At 43.4% G+C, this 19,720-nt stretch overlaps 1 pseudogene; it reads left to right on the top strand.

The window, feature by feature from the left end:
- Positions 1-8,418: 8,418 nt before the first annotated feature.
- On the top strand, positions 8,419-9,205 carry LOC118474001 (homeobox protein knotted-1-like 4; annotated as a pseudogene).
- Positions 9,206-19,720: the final 10,515 nt, after the last annotated feature.

Raw genomic sequence — 19,720 nt, 5'->3', positions numbered from 1 at the left:
GTGGGTTGTGTGGCCATTGATCATCGACCAGACGCTCATACACCTCACCCCACATATGTTTCCTTGCCATAGATCACATTCTTGGATTTCTGGTGGAGACCATTTCTTGGTTAAAAACTCGTACGTGTTAGCCTTCGGTATTATTGAAAATGGTCGTTCATGGCTATTTTCGACAAAAATGGGGGTTGTGTGGCCATTGATCATCGACCAGAGGCTCGTACACCTCACCCCACATATGTTTCCTTGCCATAGATCCCATTCTTGGATTTCTGGTGGAGACCATTTCTTGGTCTAAAATCCGTAGGTGTTAGCCTCTAATATTATTGAAAATGGTCGCTCATGGCTATTTTCGGCAAAATGGGGGTGGTGTGGCCATTGATCATCGACTAAAGGCTCGTACACCTCACCCCACATATGTTTCCTTGCCATAGATCACATTATTGGATTTCTGGTGGAGACCATTTCTTGGTTAAAAACTCGTACGTGTTAGCCTTCGGTATTATTGAAAATGGTCGTTCATGGCTATTTTCGGCAAAATGGGGGTTCTGTGGCCATTGATCATCGACTAGAGGCTCGTACACCTCACCCCACATATGTTTCCTTGCCATAGATCACATTCTTGGATTTCTGGTGGAGACCATTTCTTGGTCAAAAATCCGTAGGTGTTAGCCTTTGGTATTTTTGAAAATGGTCGTTCATGGCTATTTTCATAAAAAAATGGGGGTTGTGTGGCCATTGATCATCGACCAGAGGCTCATACACCTCACCCCACATATGTTTCCTTGCCATAAATCACATTCTTGGATTTCTGGTGGAGACCATTTCTTGGTCAAAAATCCGCAGGTCTTAGCCTCTAGTATTATTGAAAATGGTCGCTCATGGCTATTTTCAAGGTCGCTCATGGCTATTTTCATAAAAAATGAGGGTTGTGTGGCCATTGATCATCGACCAGAGGCTCATACACCTCACCCCACATATGTTTCCTTGCCATAGATCACATTCTTGGATTTCTGGTGGAGACCGTTTCTTGGATAAAAACTCGTAGGTGTTAGCCTTCGGTATTATTGAAAATGGTCATTCATGGCTATTTTCGACAAAAATGGGGGTTGTGTGGCCATTGATCATCGACTAGAGGCTCATACACCTCACCCCACATATGTTTCCTTGCCATAGATCACATTCTTGGATTTCTGGTGGAGACCATTTCTTGGTCAAAAATCCGTAGGTGTTAGCCTTCGGTATTATTGAAAATGGTCGTTCATGGCTATTTTCGACAAAATGGGGGTTGTGTGTCAATTGATCATCGACCAGAGGCTCATACACCTCACCCCACATATGTTTCCTTGCCATAGATCACATTCTTGGATTTCTGGTGGAGACCGTTTCTTGGTCAAAAATTCGTAGGTCTTAGCCTCCAGTATTATTGAAAATGGTCGCTCATGGCTATTTTCATAAAAAATGGGGGTTGTGTGGCCATTTATCATCGACTGGAGGCTCATAAACCTCTCCCCACATATGTTTCCTTGCCATAGATTACATTCTTGGATTTCTGGTGGAAACCATTTCTTGGTTAAAAACTCGTACGTGTTAGCCTTCGGTATTATTGAAAATGGTCATTCATGGCTATTTTCGACAAAAATGGGGGTTGTGTGGCCATTGATCATCGACCAGAGGCTCATAAACCTCACCCCACATATGTTTCCTTGCCATAGATCACATTCTTGGATTTCTGGTGGAAACCATTTCTTGGTCAAAAATCCGTAGGTGTTAGCCTTCGGTATTTTTGAAAATGGTCGTTCATGGCTATTTTCGACAAAAATGGGGGTTATGTGGCCATTGATCATCGACTAGACGCTCATACACCTCACCCCACATATGTTTCCTTGCCATAGATCACATTCTTGGATTTCTGGTGGAGACCATTTCTTGGTCTAAAATCCGTAGGTCTTAGCCTCTAGTATTATTGAAAATGGTCATTCATGGCTATTTTCGGCAAAATGGGGGTTGTGTGGCCATTGATCGTCGACCAGAGGCTCATACACCTCACCCCACATATGTTTCCTTGCCATAGATCACATTCTTGGATTTTTGGTGGAGACCATTTCTTGGTCAAAAACTCGTACGTGTTAGCCTTCGGTATTATTGAAAATGGTCGTTCATGGCTATTTTCGGCAAAATGGGGGTTGTGTGGCCATTGATCGTCGACCAGAGGCTCATACACCTCACCCCACATATGTTTCCTTGCCATAGATCACATTCTTGGATTTCTGGTGGAGACCATTTCTTGGGCAAAAATCCGTAGGTGTTAGCCTTCGGTATTATTGAAAATGGTCGTTCATGGCTATTTTTGACAAAAATGGGGGTTTTGTGGCCATTGATCATCGACCAGACGCACATACACCTAACCCCACATATGTTTCCTTGTCATAGATCACATTCTTGGATTTCTGGTGGAGACCATTTCTTGGTCTAAAATCCATAGGTGTTAGCCTCTAGTATTATTGAAAATGGTCGCTCATGGCTATTTTCAAGGTCGTTCATGGCTATTTTCGACAAAAATGTGGGTTGTGTGGCCATTGATCATCGACCAGACGCTCATACACCTCACCCCACATATGTTTCCTTGCCATAGATCACATTCTTGGATTTCTGGTGGAGACCATTTCTTGGTAAAAAACTCGTACGTGTTAGCCTTCGGTATTATTGAAAATGGTCGTTCATGGCTATTTTCGACAAAAATGGGGGTTGTGTGGCCATTGATCATCGACCAGAGGCTCGTACACCTCACCCCACATATGTTTCCTTGCCATAGATCACATTCTTGGATTTCTGGTGGAGACCATTTCTTGGTCTAAAATCCGTAGGTGTTAGCCTCTAATATTATTGAAAATGGTCGCTCATGGCTATTTTCGGCAAAATGGGGGTTGTGTGGCCATTGATCATCGACTAAAGGCTCGTACACCTCACCCCACATATGTTTCCTTGCCATAGATCACATTCTTGGATTTCTGGTGGAGACCATTTCTTGGTTAAAAACTCGTACGTGTTAGCCTTCGGTATTATTGAAAATGGTCGTTCATGGCTATTTTCGGCAAAATGGGGGTTCTGTGGCCATTGATCATCGACTAGAGGCTCATACACCTCACCCCACATATGTTTCCTTGCCATAGATCACATTCTTGGATTTCTGGTGGAGACCATTTCTTGGTCAAAAATCCGTAGGTGTTAGCCTTTGGTATTTTTGAAAATGGTCGTTCATGGCTATTTTCATAAAAAAATGGGGGTTGTGTGGCCATTGATCATCGACCAGAGGCTCATACACCTGACCCCACATATGTTTCCTTGCCATAGATCACATTCTTCGATTTCTGGTGGAGACCATTTCTTGGTCAAAAATCCGCAGGTCTTAGCCTCTAGTATTATTGAAAATGGTCGCTCATGGCTATTTTCAAGGTCGCTCATGGCTATTTTCATAAAAAATTGGGGTTGTGTGGCCATTGATCATCGACCAGAGGCTCATACACCTCACCCCACATATGTTTCTTTGCCATAGATCACATTCTTGGATTTCTGGTGGAGACCGTTTCTTGGATAAAAACTCGTAGGTGTTAGCCTTCGGTATTATTGAAAATGGTCATTCATGGCTATTTTCGACAAAAATGGGGGTTGTGTGGCCATTGATCATCGACTAGAGGCTCATACACCTCACCCCACATATGTTTCCTTGCCATAGATCACATTCTTGGATTTCTGGTGGAGACCATTTCTTGGTCAAAAATCCGTAGGTGTTAGCCTTCGGTATTATTGAAAATGGTCGTTCATGGCTATTTTCGACAAAATGGGGGTTGTGTGGCAATTGATCATCGACCAGAGGCTCATACACCTCACCCCACATATGTTTCCTTGCCATAGATCACATTCTTGGATTTCTGGTGGAGACCGTTTCTTGGTCAAAAATCCGTAGGTCTTAGCCTCCAGTATTATTGAAAATGGTCGCTCATGGCTATTTTCATAAAAAATGGGGGTTGTGTGGCCATTTATCATCGACTAGAGGCTCATAAACCTCACCCCACATATGTTTCCTTGCCATAGATCACATTCTTAGATTTCTGGTGGAGACCATTTCTTGGTTAAAAACTCGTACGTGTTAGCCTTCGGTATTTTTGAAAATGGTCATTCATGGCTATTTTCGGCAAAATGTGGGTTGTGTGTTCATTGATCATCGACCAGAGGCTCATACACCTCACCCCACATATGTTTCCTTGCCATAGATCACATTCTTGGATTTCTGATGGAGACCATTTCTTGGTCAAAAATCCGTACGTGTTAGCCTTTTGTATTTTTGAAAATGGTCATTCATGGCTATTTTCGACAAAATGGGGGTTGTGTGGCCATTGATCATCGACCAGACGCTCATACACCTCACCCCACATATGTTTCCTTGCCATAGATCACATTCTTGGATTTCTGGTGGAGACCATTTCTTGGTTAAAAACTCCTACGTGTTAGCCTTCGGTATTATTGAAAATGGTCGTTCATGGCTATTTTCGACAAAAATGGGGGTTGTGTGGCCATTGATCATCGACCAGAGGCTCGTACACCTCACCCCACATATGTTTCCTTGCCGAAAATAGCCATGAGCGACCATTTTCAAAAATATTAGAGGCTAACACCTACGGATTTTAGACCAAGAAATGGTCGCTCATGGCTATTTTCAAGGTCGCTCGTGGCTATTTTCATAAAAAATGGGGGTTGTGTGGCCATTTATCATCGACTAGAGGCTCATAAACCTCACCCCACATATGTTTCCTTGCCATAGATTATATTCTTGGATTTCTGGTGGAAACCATTTCTTGGTTAAAAACTCGTACGTGTTAGCCTTCGGTATTATTGAAAATGGTCATTCATGGCTATTTTCGACAAAAATGGGGGTTGTGTGGCCATTGATCATCGACCAGAGGCTCATAAACCTCACCCCACATATGTTTCCTTGCCATAGATCACATTCTTGGATTTCTGGTGGAAACCATTTCTTGGTGAAAAATCCGTAGGTGTTAGCCTTCGGTATTTTTGAAAATGGTCGTTCATGGCTATTTTCGACAAAAATGGGGGTTGTGTGGCCATTGATCATCGACCAGACGCTCATACACCTCACCCCACATATGTTTCCTTGCCATAGATCACATTCTTGGATTTCTGGTGGAGACCATTTCTTGGTCTAAAATCCGTAGGTCTTAGTCTCTAGTATTATTGAAAATGGTCATTCATGGCTATTTTCGGCAAAATGGGGGTTGTGTGGCCATTGATCGTCGACCAGAGGCTCATACACCTCACCCCACATATGTTTCCTTGCCATAGATCACATTCTTTGATTTTTGCTGGAGACCATTTCTTGGTCAAAAACTCGTACGTGTTAGCCTTCGGTATTATTGAAAATGGTCGTTCATGGCTATTTTCGGCAAAATGGGGGTTGTGTGGCCATTGATCGTCGACCAGAGGCTCATACACCTCACCCCACATATGTTTCCTTGCCATAGATCACATTCTTGGATTTCTGGTGGAGACCATTTCTTGGGCAAAAATCCGTAGGTGTTAGCCTTCGGTATTATTGAAAATGGTCGTTCATGACTATTTTTGACAAAAATGGGGGTTGTGTGGCCATTGATCATCGACCAGACGCTCATACACCTCACCCCACATATGTTTCCTTGTCATAGATCACATTCTTGGATTTCTGGTGGAGACCATTTCTTGGTCTAAAATCCGTAGGTGTTAGCCTCTAGTATTATTGAAAATGGTCGCTCATGGCTATTTTCAAGGTCGTTCATGGCTATTTTCGACAAAAATGGGGGTTGTGTGGCCATTGATCATCGACCAGACACTCATACACCTCACCCCACATATGTTTCCTTGCCATAGATCACATTCTTGGATTTCTGGTGGAGACCATTTCTTGGTTAAAAACTCGTACGTGTTAGCCTTCGGTATTATTGAAAATGGTCGTTCATGGCTATTTTCGACAAAAATGGGGGTTGTGTGGCCATTGATCATCGACCAGAGGCTCGTACACCTCACCCCACATATGTTTCCTTGCCATAGATCACATTCTTGGATTTCTGGTGGAGACCATTTCTTGGTCTAAAATCCGTAGGTGTTAGCCTCTAATATTATTGAAAATGGTCGCTCATGGCGATTTTCGGCAAAATGGGGGTTGTGTGGCCATTGATCATCGACTAAAGGCTCGTACACCTCACCCCACATATGTTTCCTTGCCATAGATCACATTCTTGGATTTCTGGTGGAGACCATTTCTTGGTTAAAAACTCGTACGTGTTAGCCTTCGGTATTATTGAAAATGGTCGTTCATGGCTATTTTCAGCAAAATGGGGGTTCTGTGGCCATTGATCATCGACCAGAGGCTCGTACACCTCACCCCACATATGTTTCCTTGCCATAGATCACATTCTTGGATTTCTGGTGGAGACCATTTCTTGGTCAAAAATCCGTAGGTGTTAGCCTTTGGTATTTTTGAAAATGGTCGTTCATGGCTATTTTCATAAAAAATGGGGGTTGTGTGGCCATTGATCATCGACCAGAGGCTCATACACCTCACCCCACATATGTTTCCTTGCCATAGATCACATTCTTGGATTTCTGGTGGAGACCATTTCTTGGTCAAAAATCCGCAGGTCTTAGCCTCTAGTATTATTGAAAATGGTCGCTCATGGCTATTTTCAAGGTCGCTCATGGCTATTTTCATAAAAAATGGGGGTTGTGTGCCATTGATCATCGACCAGAGGCTCATACACCTCACCCCACATATGTTTCCTTGCCATAGATCACATTCTTGGATTTCTGGTGGAGACCGTTTCTTGGATAAAAACTCGTAGGTGTTAGCCTTCGGTATTATTGAAAATGGTCATTCATGGCTATTTTCGACAAAAATGGGGGTTGTGTGGCCATTGATCATCGACTAGAGGCTCATACACCTCACCCCACATATGTTTCCTTGCCATAGATCACATTCTTGGATTTCTGGTGGAGACCATTTCTTGGTCAAAAATTCGTAGGTGTTAGCCTTCGGTATTATTGAAAATGGTCGTTCATGGCTATTTTCGACAAAATGGGGGTTGTGTGGCAATTGATCATCGACCAGAGGCTCATACACCTCACCCCACATATGTTTCCTTGCCAAAGATCACATTCTTGGATTTCTGGTGGAGACCATTTCTTGGTCAAAAATCCGTAGGTCTTAGCCTCCAGTATTATTGAAAATGGTCGCTCATGGCTATTTTCATAAAAAATGGGGGTTGTGTGGCCATTTATCATCGACTAGAGGCTCATAAACCTCACCCCACATATATTTCCTTGCCATAGATCACATTCTTGGATTTCTGGTGGAGACCATTTCTTGGTTAAAAACTCGTACGTGTTAGCCTTCGGTATTATTGAAAATGGTCATTCATGGCTATTTTCGGCAAAATGGGGGTTGTGTGGCCATTGATCATCGACCAGAGGCTCATACACCTCACCCCACATATGTTTCCTTGCCATAGATCACATTCTTGGATTTCTGGTGGAGACCATTTCTTGGTCAAAAATCCGTACGTGTTAGCCTTTGGTATTTTTTGAAAATGGTCATTCATGCACTACACCAAAATCATACACTTCCTACGGTTTTTTAACTTCCTACAGCTTTTATAACAAACCGTAGGAAATAAATAACTTCCGAGAGGCAACTGGTAGCTCTAGGAAATAAACATAACTTCCTACGGTATTTTATAAAAGCTGTAGGAAGTTAGCTTTCACAGGCTGACCAGTGCGTTCGACCAAACGAGCCGCTAACTTCCTAGAGGCAGCCGTAGGAAGTTAGCATGGGCAGCTAACTTCCTACAGCCTCCTCTAGGAAGTTAGATTTCAGCTTTTGACCAGTCAAATGAAAAGTTAACTTCCTACGGTCGGCTCTAAGAAGTTAGCAGCCTAGCTAACTTCCTACGGCCTCCTCTAGGAAGTTGGATTTCATCTTTTGACCAGTCAAACGAAAAGCTAACTTCCTACGGCCTCCTCTAGGAAGTTAGATTTCAGCTTTTGACCAGTCAAACGAAAAGCTAACTTCCTACGACCAGCTCTAGGAAGTTACTTAACTTCCTAGAGTAAATGTACAAACTCTAGGAAGTTATGTAACTTCCTACGGCTGTACTCTAGGAAGTTATATTTTTTATTTTAAACCTCTCCTCAACCTTATCTCTTCTCTCACCTTTCTCACTCACTTCTCTCTCTCTCGCGTTTCTCTCTCCCTCGGTCTCGCCCCCGGCCGCCGCTCCCGCCGGCGCGGCTTCCTCCGGCCCCGCTCGCCGCCCCCGGCTCCACCCTGGCCCCGCCTGCCGCCCCTGCCCTCGCCCCCGCTCGCCGCGGCAGCCCACTGGTCGCCCAAGCCTACATCCAACGCGCCCGATGCTGATCTTACCGGTGGCTCAAAGCAGGCGGCAACCACGACGCCCTTCTACCTTGCCTTAGATCACAACGCTTCCGCCACGTCGTCTCCACCGCTGCCGTGTGCTGCCAACAGCGAGAGGGGATCCGAAATAATGAAGGCAAAGATCATGTCCCACCCACTCTATCCGGCTGTCTTGAGAGCCTTCATAGACTGCCGGAAGGTATGCGTGCAGCAGATTTCCCAGAGACATACAATTCTATAGCTAATTTTGCCAGAGAGCGAAAACATGGCTTCTTGATTTTTTTTAATGTGCTAGCTCCGTCCTTATATATTATTCTCCAATTTTTCATGAGGAATTTCTCTTTTGTGTGTTTTTTGTTACTTGAGGTCAGAGTGCCGCCAGAGATTGTCGGCCGGCTTTCTGCCCTCGCTGATGACGTCGAAACGAATTCAGACGACAGACAAGAACAACGACGAGCAGCAGACCCAGAGCTCGACCAGTTCATGGTATAACAACGTATATATCTATATATATCAGTACGTGATGAGTAACTGATTCATTTCTAGGTTTTCTGATCGTGCATATATCTGGCTGAGACAATGGATCTACATGTCGTGTGTTTCTGTGCGCGCGTGCAGTAGATCTACTGTCACATGTTGGTGAGTTACAGACAGGAGCTCACAAGGCCAATCGAGGAAGCCGACGAATTCTTCAGGAGCATGGAGGCCCAGATCGATGCATTCTCGTTATTAGGTGATTATGTTTAACTAAACTGAGTTAATAATCGTCTTGAATTGTTTTTTGTCTCTGTTGGGAGTAGCCTTAGCCTGTAGTACTATACCGACTGTGGCAGTACGTGCAGGTATCCTAGTACACATGATTATTTTCCAATCACAGAAAACATTTATTTGGCGCTGTGTAGTATTAAGTCCTTGCATGCATTATATTGTGGTGTGTTATCTAGCTAGCTAGGCTATGCACACTCATTGTAACTTAGCCCTTAGCAGTAACAACATGAACATTTATTGCAGCTACGCATGCGACGAAGATAAATAGTAGTATATATTGGGTTTTTTTAGAAGCTAAGTGTGTGCATGCAAGAAAAAAGAGTGCCTAGCTATAATTTTCCCACAAAAAAGCGGGGACTAACTAAAAGTTCTTATGTGAACGAACTATGTTCTTAATAAGGCTTAAGACCATTTCTTGCAGCTATGCATGCGCTCCTGCGGCAGCTCTGGATCCATGTATGTCGTCTGCACGACATAGTTTACACACTTTCATTTTCTTGATCTATAACCATGCACCTGCTTAAATTCTTGCTGAATTTGTTGTTAGGCAGAACTAGCTTAATAGTAATCAGAGGAGCACGACCATGTGTAGCTTCTAATGATGTAACTCAGCAAATTCATAAGGTATGCAAATTCATCATCATTTACTTGTTGTTAACTATATTATGATGTAACTCAGTAAATGTCATTTGTACATGTATATTAGACCCCTCCAACTACCTTGCCGACGCATGAACGAGAAGACGAGTTAGACTTTGTCAAAACCCTCTTCGCTAGTGGAGGTATCGACCATCACTCGTCACTGTAACCCGATGGTGATCGGCGACCGTGAGCTTCCATGTTATTGTGTTATGATAATTGAGACTTTTATTATGACTGTATGAGATATTGTCTCTTATTAGTACTGGACGATGAGATGTGTATTATTATGACTATGGATGAGACTTTCGTGATGTAATTGATGAGACTAAGGATTTAAATATTGTTATGTGATTGTGTGTGAGATGTTTTATGTGAAAATATGTTGTGCTATATATCTGTTGATATATTTGTTATGTTGTGTAATGTGGTGTAAAATAAAAATAAACAACATTTGTAATGCTAGTCAAATTAACTTCCTAGAGGCTACAGTAAGCCGTAGGAAGTTAGCTGGCTAACTTCCTAGGGTCTACAGTCAGCCGTAGGAAGTTAGTCGTAGGAAGTTAGTCAGCTGACGGCGCTGACGGCGTGAAGCTATTAACTTCCGAGAATCTACTAACTTCCGAGAGGCTTCTTTGGCTGTAGGAAGTTAGCTAACTTCCTAGAGGGCTCTAGGAAGTTAAGCTAACTTCCGACAAAAAATTTCCGAGAGCCAAACTTCCGACGGGATGGCTTAACTTCCGAGAGTTTAGCTAACTTCCTAGAGTTTAGGCCTAACTTCCTAGGGTTTAGGCTCTAGGAAGTTTACTATTTTGGTGTAGTGATGGCTATTTTCGACAAAAATGGGGGTTGTGTGGCCATTGATCATCGACCAGACGCTCATACACCTCACCTCACATATGTTTCCTTGCCATAGATCACATTCTTGGATTTCTGGTGGAGACCATTTCTTGGTTAAAAACTCGTACGTGTTAGCCTTCGGTATTATTGAAAATGGTCGTTCATGGCTATTTTCGACAAAAATGGGGGTTGTGTGGCCATTGATCATCGACCAGAGGCTCGTACACCTCACCCCACATATGTTTCCTTGCCATAGATCACATTCTTGGATTTCTGGTGGAGACCATTTCTTGGTCTAAAATCCGTAGGTGTTAGCCTCTAATATTATTGAAAATGGTCGCTGATGGCTATTTTCAAGGTCGGTCATGGCTATTTTCATAAAAAATGGGGGTTGTGTGGCCATTTATCATCGACTAGAGGCTCATAAACCTCACCCCACATATGTTTCCTTGCCATAGATTACATTCTTGGATTTCTGGTGGAAACCATTTCTTGGTTAAAAACTCGTACGTGTTAGCCTTCGGTATTATTGAAAATGGTCGTTCATGGCTATTTTCGACAAAAATGGGGGTTGTGTGGCCATTGATCATCGACCAGAGGCTCGTACACCTCACCCCACATATGTTTCCTTGCCATAGATCACATTCTTGGATTTCTGGTGGAGACCATTTCTTGGTCTAAAATCCGTAGGTGTTAGCCTCTAATATTATTGAAAATGGTCGCTCATGGCTATTTTCGGCAAAATGGGGGTTGTGTGGCCATTGATCATCGACTAAAGGCTCGTACACCTCACCCCACATATGTTTCCTTGCCATAGATCACATTCTTGGATTTCTGGTGGAGACCATTTCTTGGTCAAAAATCCGTAGGTGTTAGCCTTCGATATTATTGAAAATGGTCGTTCATGGCTATTTTCGACAAAAATGGGGGTTGTGTGGCCATTTATCATCGACTAGAGGCTCATACACCTCACCCCACATATGTTTCCTTGCCATAGATTACATTCTTGGATTTCTGGTGGAAACCTTTTCTTGGTTAAAAACTCGTACGTGTTAGCCTTCGGTATTATTGAAAATGGTCAGTCATGGCTATTTTCGGCAAAATGGGGGTTGTGTGGCCATTGATCGTCGACCAGAGGCTCATACACCTCACCCCACATATGTTTCCTTGTCGTAGATCACATTCTTGGATTTCTGGTGGAGACCATTTCTTGGTCAAAAATCCGTAGGTGTTAGCCTTCGGTATTATTGAAAATGGTCGTTCATGGCTATTTTCGACAAAAATGGGGGTTGTGTGGCCATTGATCATCGACCAGACGCTCATACACCTCACCCCACATATGTTTCCTTGCCATAGATCACATTCTTGGATTTCTGGTGGAGACCATTTCTTGGGCAAAAATCCGTAGGTGTTAGCCTTCGGTATTACTGAAAATGGTCGTTCATGGCTATTTTCGACAAAAATGGGGGTTGTGTGGCCATTGATCATCGACCAGACGCTCATACACCTCACCCCACATATGTTTCCTTGCCATAGATCACATTCTTGGATTTCTGGTGGAGACCATTTCTTGGTCTAAAATCCGTAGGTGTTAGCCTTAGGTATTATTGAAAATGGTCGCTCATGGCTATTTTCGACAAAAATGGGGGTTGTGTGGCCATTGATCATCGACCAGATGCTCATACACCTCACCCCACATATGTTTCCTTGCCATAGATCACATTCTTGGATTTCTGGTGGAGACCATTTCTTGGTCTAAAATCCGTAGGTGTTAGCCTCTAGTATTATTGAAAATGGTCGCTCATGGCTATTTTCAAGGTCGCTCATGGCTATTTTCATAAAAAATGGGGGTTGTGTGGCCATTTATCATCGACTAGAGGCTCATAAACCTCACCCCACATATGTTTCCTTGCCATAGATTACATTCTTGGATTTCTGGTGGAAACCATTTCTTGGTTAAAAACTCGTACGTGTTAGCCTTCGGTATTATTGAAAATGGTCATTCATGGCTATTTTCGGCAAAATGGGGGTTGTGTGGCCATTGATCATCGACCAGAGGCTCGTACACCTCACCCCACATATGTTTCCTTGCCATAGATCACATTCTTAGATTTCTGGTGGAGACCATTTCTTGGTCAAAAATCCGTAGGTGTTAGCCTTCGGTATTATTGAAAATGGTTATTCATGGCTATTTTCGACAAAAATGGGGGTTGTGTGGCATTTGATCATCGACTAGAGGCTCATACACCTCACCCCACATATGTTTCCTTGCCATAGATCACATTCTTGGATTTCTGGTGGAGACCATTTCTTGGTCTAAAATCCGTAGGTGTTAGCCTCTAGTATTATTGAAATGGTCGCTCATGGCTATTTTCAAGGTCGCTCATGGCTATTTTCATAAAAAATGGGGGTTGTGTGGCCATTTATCATCGACTAGAGGCTCATAAACCTCACCCCACATATGTTTCCTTGTCATAGATTACATTCTTGGATTTCTGGTGGAGACCATTTCTTGGTTAAAAACTCGTACGTGTTAGCCTTCGGTATTATTGAAAATGGTCATTCATGGCTATTTTCGGCAAAATGGGGGTTGTGTGGCCATTGATCGTCGACCAGAGGCTCATACACCTCACCCCACATATGTTTCCTTGCCATAGATCACATTCTTGGATTTCTGGTGGAGACCATTTCTTGGTCAAAAATCCGTAGGTGTTAGCCTTCGATATTATTGAAAATGGTCATTCATGGCTATTTTCGACAAAAATGGGGGTTGTGTGGCCATTGATCGCGACCAGAGGCTCATACACCTCACCCCACATATGTTTCCTTGTCGTAGATCACATTCTTGGATTTCTGGTGGAGACCATTTCTTGGTCAAAAATCCGTAGGTGTTAGCCTTCGATATTATTGAAAATGGTCGTTCATGGCTATTTTCGACAAAAATGGGGGTTGTGTGACAATTGATCATCGACCAGAGGCTCATACACCTCACCCCACATATGTTTCCTTGCCATAGATCACATTCTTGGATTTTTGGTGGAGACCATTTCTTGGTCAAAAATCCGTAGGTGTTAGCCTTCGGTATTATTGAAAATGGTCATTGATGGCTATTTTCGACAAAAATGGGGGTTGTGTGGCCATTGATCATCGACCAGAGGCTCATACACCTCACCCCACATATGTTTCCTTGCCATAGATCACATTCTTGGATTTCTGGTGGAGACCATTTCTTGGTCAAAAATCCGTACGTGTTAGCCTCTAGTATTATTGAAAATGGTCGCTCATGGCTATTTTCAAGGTCGCTCATGGCTATTTTCATAAAAAATGGGGGTTGTGTGGCCATTGATCATCGACCAGAGGCTCATACACCTCACCCCACATATGTTTCCTTGCCATAGATCACATTCTTGGATTTCTGGTGGAGACCATTTCTTGGTTAAAAACTCGTAGGTGTTAGCCTTCGGTATTATTGAAAATGGTCATTCATGGCTATTTTCGGCAAAATGGGGGTTTTGTGGCCATTTATCATCGACCAGAGGCTCATACACCTCACCCCACATATGTTTCCTTGCCATAGATTACATTCTTGGATTTCTGGTGGAGACCATTTCTTGGTTAAAAACTCGTACGTGTTAGCCTTTGGTATTTTTGAAAATGGTCATTCATGGCTATTTTCGACAAAAATGGGGGTTGTGTGGCCATTGATCATCGACCAGACGCTCATACACCTCACCCCACATATGTTTCCTTGCCATAGATCACATTCTTGGATTTATGGTGGAGACCATTTCTTGGTCAAAAATCCGTAGGTGTTAGCCTTCAGTGTCATTGAAAATGGTCGTTCATGGCTATTTTCGACAAAAATTAGGGTTGTGTGGCCATTGATCGTCGACCAGAGGCTCATACACCTCAACCCACATATGTTTCCTTGCCATAGATCACACCATAGATTACATTCTTGGATTTATGGTGGAACCCATTTCTTGGTTAAAAACTCGTACGTGTTAGCCTTCGGTATTATTGAAAATGGTCATTCATGGCTATTTTCGGCAAAATGGGGGTTGTGTGGCCATTGATCATTGACCAGAGGCTCGTACACCTCACCCCACATATGTTTCCTTGCCATAGATCACATTCTTGGATTTCTGGTGGAGTCCATTTCTTGGTCAAAAATCCGTAGGTGTTAGCCTTTGGTATTTTTGAAAATGGTCATTCATGGCTATTTTCGACAAAAATGGGGGTTGTGTGGCCATTGATCATCGACCAGACGCTCATACACCGCACCCCACATATGTTTCCTTGCCATAGATCACATTCTTGGATTTCTGGTGGAGACCATTTCTTGGTTAAAAACTCGTACGTGTTAGCCTTCGGTATTATTGAAAATGGTCGTTCATGGCTATTTTCGGCAAAATGGGGGTTGTGTGGCCATTGATCTTCCACCATAGGCTCATACACCTCACCCCACATATGTTTCCTTGCCATAGATCACATTCTTGGATTTCTGGTGGAGACCATTTCTTGGTCAAAAATCCGTAGGTGTTAGCCTTCGGTATTATTGAAAATGGTCGTTCATGGCTATTTTCGACAAAATGGGGGTTGTGTGGCCATTGATCATCGACCAGAGGCTCATACACCTCACCCCACATATGTTTCCTTGTCGTAGATCACATTCTTGGATTTCTGGTGGAGACCATTTCTTGGGCAAAAATCCGTAGTTGTTAGCCTTCGATATTATTGAAAATGGTCGTTCATGGCTATTTTCGACAAAAATGGGGGTTGTGTGGCCATTGATATTCGACCAGAGGCTCATACACCTCACTACACATATGTTTCCTTGCCATAGATCACATTCTTGGATTTCTGGTGGAGACCATTTCTTGGTCAAAAATCCGTAGGTGTTAGCCTTCGGTATTATTGAAAATGGTCGTTCATGGCTATTTTCGACAAAAATGGGGGTTGTGTGGCCATTGATCATCGACCAGAGGCTCATACACCTCACCCCACATATGTTTCCTTGCCATAGATCACATTCTTGGATTTCTGGTGGAGACCATTTCTTGGTCAAAAATCCGTAGGTGTTAGCCTTCGGTATTATTGAAAATGGTCGTTCATGGCTATTTTCGACAAAAATGGGGGTTGTGTGGCCATTGATCATCGACCAGAGGCTCATACACCTCACCCCACATATGTTTCCTTGCCATAGATCACATTCTTGGATTTTTGGTGGAGACCATTTCTTGGTTAAAAACTCGTAGGTGTTAGCCTTCGGTATTATTGAAAATGGTCATTCATGGCTATTTTCGGCAAAATGGGGGTTGTGTGGCCATTTATCATCGACCAGAGGCTCATACACCTCACCCCACATATGTTTCCTTGCCATAGATTACATTCTTGGATTTCTGGTGGAGACCATTTCTTGGTTAAAAACTCGTACGTGTTAGCCTTTGGTATTTTTGAAAATGGTCATTCATGGCTATTTTCGACAAAAATGGGGGTTGTGTGGCCATTGATCATCGACCAGACGCTCATACACCTCACCCCACATATGTTTCCTTGCCATAGATCACATTCTTGGATTTATGGTGGAGACCATTTCTTGGTCAAAAATCCGTAGGTGTTAGCCTTCAGTGTCATTGAAAATGGTCGTTCATGGCTATTTTCGACAAAAATTAGGGTTGTGTGGCCATTGATCGTCGACCAGAGGCTCATACACCTCACCCCACATATGTTTCCTTGCCATAGATCACACCATAGATTACATTCTTGGATTTCTGGTGGAAACCATTTCTTGGTTAAAAACTCGTACGTGTTAGCCTTCGGTATTATTGAAAATGGTCACTCATGGCTATTTTCGGCAAAATGGGGGTTGTGTGGCCATTGATCATCGACCAGAGGCTCGTACACCTCACCCCACATATGTTTCCTTGCCATAGATCACATTCTTGGATTTCTGGTAGAGACCATTTCTTGGTCAAAAATCCGTAGGTGTTAGCCTTTAGTATTTTTGAAAATGGTCATTCATGGCTATTTTCGACAAAAATGGGGGTTGTGTGGCCATTGATCATCGACCAGACTCTCATACACCTCACCCCACATATGTTTCCTTGCCATAGATCACATTCTTGGATTTTTGGTGGTGACCATTTCTTGGTTAAAAACTCGTACGTGTTAGCCTTCGGTATTATTGAAAATGGTCGTTCATGGCTATTTTCGGCAAAATGGGGGTTGTGTGGCCATTGATCTTCCACCATAGGATCATACACCTCACCCCACATATGTTTCCTTGCCATAGATCACATTCTTGGATTTCTGGTGGAGACCATTTCTTGGTCAAAAATCCGTAGGTGTTAGCCTTCGGTATTATTGAAAATGGTCGTTCATGGCTATTTTCGACAAAAATGGGGGTTGTGTGGCCATTGATCATCGGCCAGAGGCTCATACACCTCACCCCACATATGTTTCCTTGCCATAGATCACATTCTTGGATTTCTGGTGGAGACCATTTCTTGGTCAAAAATCCGTAGGTGTTAGCCTTCGGTATTTTTGAAAATGGTCATTCATGGCTATTTTCGGCAAAATGGGGGTTGTGTGGCCATTGATCATCGACCAGAGGCTCGTACACCTCACCCCACATATGTTTCCTTGCCATAGATCAAATGTTCTCCACCATAAATCCAAGAATGTGATCTATGGCAAGGAAACATATGTGTAGTGAGGTGTATGAGCCTCTGGTCGAAGATCAATGGTCTCCACCAGAAATCCAAGAATGTGATCTATGGCAAGGAAACATATGTGGGGTGAGGTGTATGAGCCTCTAGTCGATGATCAATGGCCACACAACCCCCATTTTGTCGAAAATAGCCATGAATGACCATTTTCAATAATACCGAAGGCTAACACGTACGAGTTTTTAACCAAGAAATGGTTTCCACCAGAAATCCAAGAATGTAATATATGGCAAGGAAACATATGTGGGGTGAAGTGTACGAGCCTCTGGTCGATGATCAATGGCCACACAACCCCCATTTTTATGAAAATAGCCATGAGCGACCATTTTAAATAATACTAGAGGCTAACACCTACGGATTTTAGACCAAGAAATGGTTGATAGTCGCCTAGAGGGGGGGGGGTGAATAGGGCGAAACTGAAATTTACAAATATAAACACAACTACAAGCCGGGTTAGCATTAGAAATATGAAACCGAGTCCGCGAGAGAGGGTGGAAAACAAATCGCAAGCAAATGAAGAGTGTGACACGCGGATTTGTTTTACCGAGGTTTGGTTCTCTCAAACCTACTCCCCTTTGAGGAGGCCACAAAGGCCGGGTCTCTTTCAACCCTTCCCTCTCTCAAACGATACCACGGATCGAGTGAGCTTTCTCTTCTCAATCACTTGGAACACAAAGTACCCACAAGGACCACCACAAGTTTGGTGTCTCTTGCCTCAATTACAAGTGAGTTTGATCGCAATGAAGGAATCAAGAAAGAAGAAAGCAATCCAAGCGCAAGAGCTCGAAAGAACACAAGCAAATCTCTCTCTCTAGTCACTAGGGCGTTGTGTGGAATTTGGAGAGGATTTGATCTCTTTGGTGTGTCTAGAATTGAATGCTAGAGCTCTTGTAAGTAGTTGGGAAGTGGAAAACTTGGATGCAATGAATGGTTGGGTGGTTGGGGTATTTATAGCCCCAACCACCAAAATAACCGTTGGTGGAGGCTGTCTGTTCGATGGCGCACCGGACATGTCCGGTGCCCCTGCCACGTCACCAGTGCCGTTGGAATCTGACCGTTGGAGTTCTGACTTCTGGGCCCGCCTCGATGTCCGGTGGCGCACCGGACATGCACTGTTCACTGTCCGGTGCGCCGGCATGGGCGACTCTGACTTCTGCGCGCGCTGCGCGCGCATTAAATGCATCGTAGGTAGCCGTTGGCGCCGAAGTAGTCGTTGCTCCGTGGATGCACCGGACAGTCCGGTGCACACCGGACATGTCCAGTGAATTATAGCGGAGCAGCCGCTCTGATTTCCCGAGGCTGGCGAGTTCCTGAGCCGCGTCCCGTTGGAGCACCGGACACTGTCCGGTGTACACCGGACAGTCCGGTGAATTATAGCGCGCCGGCTCTGGAGAATTCCCGAAGGCGACGAGTTCGCGTTGAAGTCCTTTGGTGCACCGGACACTGTCCAGTGGTGCACCGGACAGTCCGGTGCGCCAGACCAGAGGAGCCTTCGGTTGCTCCTTTGCTCTTTTGTTGAACCCAACACTTGGTCTTTTTATTGGCTAAGTGTGAACCTTTTGCACCTGTATAACTTATACACTAGAACAAACTAGTTAGTCCAAAGATTTGTGTTGGGCAATTCAACCCCCAAAATTATATAGGAACTAGGTGTAAGCCTAATTCCCTTTCAATCTCCCCCTTTTTGGTGATTGATGCCAACACAAACCAAAGCAAATATAGAAGTGCATAATTGAACTAGTTTGCATAATATAAGTGCAAAGGTTGCTTGGAATTGAGCCAATATAAATACTTACAAGATATGCATGGATTGTTTCTTCATTTTTAACATTTTGGACCACGCTTGCACCACATGTTTTGTTTTTGCAAAATCTTTTCTAAATCTTTTCAAAGTTCTTTTGCAAATAGTCAAGGGTAAATGAATAAGAGTTTGCAAAGCATTTTCAAGATTTGAAATTTTCTCCCCCTGTTCCAAATGCTTTTCCTTTGACTAAACAAAACTCCCCCTAAATAAAATCTCCTCTTAGTGTTCAAGAGGGTTTTGATGAAACAATTTTGAAATACTACTTTCTCCCCTTTTTGAACACATTAAGATACCAAATTGACAATTGGAAATTACATTTTAAAATTAGGTGGTGGTGCTATCCTTTTGCTTTGGGCTAATACTTCCTCCCCCTTTGGCATGAATCGCCAAAAACGGAGTCATTAGAGCCCTTCAAATAACTTTCTCCTCCCTTGGTCATAAATAAAAGAGTGAAGATTATACCAAAGTAGGAGTCCTTTT

The sequence above is a fragment of the Zea mays genome, unplaced genomic scaffold (genome assembly GCF_902167145.1).
Source record: "Zea mays cultivar B73 unplaced genomic scaffold, Zm-B73-REFERENCE-NAM-5.0 scaffold_186, whole genome shotgun sequence".
In the NCBI taxonomy this organism is placed as follows: domain Eukaryota; kingdom Viridiplantae; phylum Streptophyta; class Magnoliopsida; order Poales; family Poaceae; genus Zea; species Zea mays.
Note: the sequence above shows the minus strand (reverse complement) of the source record. Positions and strands in the feature narration are given on the sequence as shown.